Below are 4179 nucleotides of genomic sequence, written 5' to 3'. Positions count from 1 at the left end.
TTGAACATATAACTGTGATGATGTTTGTATTACTTACTTTCACTTTTATTTTCCTTTCATAATTTTTGTTTGCATTTTGTCATGTTATTGTATGTTTTATATATGTTCAATAAACAAACAAACAAACAAACAAACAAACAAACAAACAAACAAACAAACAAACAAACAAACAAACAAACAAACAAACAAACAAACAAACAAACAAACAAACAAACAAACAAACAAACAAACAAACAAACAAACAAACAAACAAACAAACAAACAAACAAACAAACAAACAAACAAACAAACAAACAAACAAACAAACAAACAAACAAACAAACAAACAAACAAACCACTCAAGGTGGAAAACGGCCGCGTTTACTTCAGAACTCTGTTTCTAAAATTCTGGGACAGAACAGTGATACGTGGAGAAAAAAAATGTCATTGCCAATTTTGCATGCACGGCATAAAATTCCAAACGGTGAAATGATTCAAGCACAAGGAACGGTATAAATCATCGCCCATTTCTAATTTCAATGGCAGACACAACAAAAAGCCGTAAAAGTTTACGTTTTAACAGCTACGGTATGATTGATTATGGACAAGTGAGCCTTTTTTTTAATTTTTTTAGCTTGAGTAACTTTTTCCAAGATTTTGGCACATATTTTCTTGCCACGCTGTTCTGCATAAATGGCACAGGCAAGAAAAAAAGAATGAAACATTTTACATGTTTAATTCTGTGGTATAAAAACGATTTAAAAAGTGACAGGGAGGACCCCCCCACCCCCCCTTTTTTTTTTTATTAAACAAACACAGCTCATACTACTGATGGAAACATTGAAACTACGACTTTAAAAATGTGGTATATCTTGACAACTAAAACCGTCTCGTGACCGTGTTAAATATAAAGTTTTTGAAGAATTTTTCAGCCTTTTGCACGTTGGCAAATCAATAGTTTAGAGTTATATGGAATAGAACACGTTACGGGTTTTTTTTAAGTACAAGACGCTGCACCTAACTGACTTTCTGTCCAAAAGGTCCATTTTTTTTTAGGTCAGGACAAGTAAAGTTGTCAGAAGCTAAGTAATAACTGTCAGCCCGACCTGCAGCACAACAATCGGGGCGTGACGATGTCGTCTAGTGTTTAATTTTCCGATCTGAATAACTCGTGTGAAAACCGCCGACGTGCGAGCCAAATGTGTGATCCGCGATGAAAATAGCCGCATTTTACAGTGACGACAACGTCTGACGAAAGACGGACGGCTTCCTTCCTCCCGCGCCGCGACCTCGAGTCAACCTTCCTGATGGCGACTCGTGAAATGAGTGACGATCGGGAGGCCTCTGTCGGCGTCCTAGCTTTGGGCTAAAGCTACCATCTTTGGCAAATGATGTTGACCTTGAAAGAGTCATTTACAAATAGAGGAGTCGATCCAACATGCGGGGGTCAATCATCTACTACGAAAGAAAAACAAGTTCCCATGAGGCCTTTACAGATTAACTACGACATCCTGCATGGGATCTGGGTTATTTTAGGACACAAAATGATCTATTTTCAAACTTTGCTCTTGCTCCTGCATTGGAGAAAACTCCAGGAAGTGCTTGTCACTGCTCTGTCAAGGTCATTTGGCAGAGGAGAACGTGACGAGGGAGGGTGGAGGGAGGGAGAGCAACGGGACGGGGGTGGTATGGGTGAGGTGGTGCAGGTTTTGCACTGCAGCACTGGAGTGAACCCAGATTGGTATTTGTTAGCACGCAGCTAGCACAATCGAGCCTCGCTCATTTGGGGCTTTCACTTCCTCCACATACTTCCTCACATTCTTGTGACCTTCATCTAATGTGAGACCTCCAAGGAGGAGGAGGGAGGAGGCAGGAGGAAGGAGGAGGGCTGACGCTACCTGCCAAGGGCAAAGGGACGCGGCACCAGCACTGACCTTAGCGTTGCGGTCCACCGCGGTTGCCGCAAATCTCCACATCCAAAACCCTGAGATTTGAGGATTCAACTTAGGAGGGGTTATTTTTAGTCTTCCTCAGTGTTGTCAGAAAAAAAAAAAAAAAAAAACAGTGGAAACTTTCAACAAGGGCGGGAGAACAGAAAGCGAGCGAGAGTGACAGAGAGCAAGTAAGGAAAAGCGGCGCCCTCCAAAAAGATTCCATCACAAGAGATCAGATCAGACCATTAGCCTCCTCTGCCCCCCCCCCGACACACACACACACACACACTTTCCACTTTGTTCCTCACCCTCCCTCGGCCCATCTGGAAGGCTGGCAGCATTGGGGGGGGGGGGGGGTAGAGGTCACAGAGACCAGCTGCACCTCCAACCCTACAGGACCCCCAACCTTTGCGTGTCCCCTTCAAGATGGATGCCGGCGCCGCAGCGTCAGCGGCTCGAGCTAATATGTAAACAAGGACGTCAGGCGACAGGAGGGTCCTGAGAAATTAGCATGACATGGGGAAATATCCCACTGTCAAAAATTGCAATGATCCACACCACTTGATGGAACGACAATGAAGGTAGGCAGCAAGACAGCACAGGCGACTTGCAGCTTTTGTCAACTTCTTTCATTTTAGTCTTACAGTGTGTGCATTTTCATCTACCATTTTATTGTCAATGTTCCCATGTTAGTGCACCTTTTTTTTCCTTATATTTCTGTATTCGTTATTTTTATATTTGTGTTTCTCTGCTCCAACACCATGCTACATTTGTTTTTCCATTTTTTTTCCATTTATTTTCATCCAATGTTCCTGACATTTTCCAAATATTTCTCAATGGTTTTATATTTTTGCCTCATTTGATATTTTTCCCCCCAATACTTTTATACTACTTACACATTTGTAACATTCCTGTTTTCTAGTACTTTTTTTTTACACATCCTACAATATTTTTGTAATGCATGTGCATTTTAGACAACTTCCCTGCTATTTGTGCATTTTTTTTAATTACTTAATTAATCAACAAATTAATGAATTGTTTTTGTATTTCCATCCGTGTTCTGCTGTTGAGGGTCACTGGGTGGTACAGCCTATCCCAGCTGACTTTGGGTGAAAGGCCATGAACTATTGGTCGAACATTATATATATATAGATTTTTTTTTTCAAATAATACTCCTAAAAACCAAAGGGGGGGGGGCATCACAACACAACAAGTGAGAGCCTGAAGACGAGCAGGCTGCTGCTACAACTCAAGGACACAACTCAGGATAGGACAGGGCAGCCTCTTGACTACAAAAGGTGACTGTCAAAAAGAACAGCTCAAATGAATAAAAATGCCGCTTGTCACCCTTTCAGTCTTAACTGTGTCGTTTCCAGTGGTCGCACTCACCCCGTGCCCTTCATGGTGGATGGTCCGTTCCGTGTTGATGGAGGGGGGGACGGGGGAAGGGGGGCAGGAAGCTGTTTGGAGTCTCCTTGCAGCAAGAACTTCTTTCCAAAAAGGCAGTGTCGCTCCGCCACGGGGTGAAAAAAGAAACTCTCTCCTTTTAATCTTTCACTGAGCCCCCCTTCCGAATTTCCTTTGAAGACTCCCAGTTTAAGAAAGGAGGAGGAAAAAAAAACTAACCAGGGAGGAGGGTTCGAGAGAGCAGTCACAGTCCGACTCCCGACTCAAACCGCTTTGCCTTTAACACTGGCCCAGCAATCAATCTAGCCTGCTACGTGACACCCTGGCCCCGCCTCTCTACCAAGGAGAGCGCGCGATACTGCGGCCTCATTGGCTTACCGAGCCTGTCTGTCAAACTCCCTCCCCTCTACTCCAGTCCCCGGCCCCCTCTGCGCTGACGGCCAACTTCCTGCTCTAAGTTACCTTGAGCGGCAGCGTTAGGGGTCAGGGGGAAGAAAAAGAGGAAGAGAAAAGCGTTGAAAAGAGAAAAGTCAAGTGGGAAGGAAGCTCTGGCGCGGCGCAGGGGGTGCGAGCTCGTGCCGGCTTGCCTCTTTTGGATTGTCCTCTACACTGTGACCCCCTCCCAGCACCCCCCACCCCCCTTAGTCCCTTTGGCTTCCGCACGCTACTCCGTATGTGGCTGCGCTCTTATTTACAATGTCAAACTAGACGTCTCCCCGTGGCCCCGCCTCTCACGCCAGCCCATTGGACGGCAAGGGATTGACGTAGTGGTCGCGCTGAGCATTCATTGGCCGGCGCAGGTGCCTGAGCGGTGCCACCGCATGTTGCATGCGCATGATTTAAAGTACAGACGCACGCA

At 45.0% G+C, this 4179-nt stretch overlaps 1 protein-coding gene across 6 annotated transcripts in view; it reads right to left on the bottom strand.

The window, feature by feature from the left end:
- nfyc (nuclear transcription factor Y, gamma) overlaps positions 1–4179 on the bottom strand; it is a 21299-nt gene that overhangs the window by 12975 nt on the left and 4145 nt on the right. Inside the window, exon 1 of one of the 6 annotated variants that reach the window (XM_019895978.1) lies at positions 3303–4018. The exons of 4 other annotated variants lie outside the window; for them this stretch is intronic. The gene's annotated coding sequence lies outside the window, so the exon portion shown is untranslated. Of the gene's footprint in view, positions 1–1913; positions 2627–3302; positions 4019–4179 lie in introns of those variants that run through there. One more of the 6 variants, XM_019895977.1, reaches the window with a different exon arrangement.

This window comes from Hippocampus comes, unplaced genomic scaffold (assembly GCF_001891065.2).
Source record: "Hippocampus comes isolate QL1 unplaced genomic scaffold, H_comes_QL1_v1.1 scaffold16, whole genome shotgun sequence".
Classification (NCBI taxonomy): Eukaryota; Metazoa; Chordata; class Actinopteri; order Syngnathiformes; family Syngnathidae; genus Hippocampus; species Hippocampus comes.
Note: the sequence above shows the minus strand (reverse complement) of the source record. Positions and strands in the feature narration are given on the sequence as shown.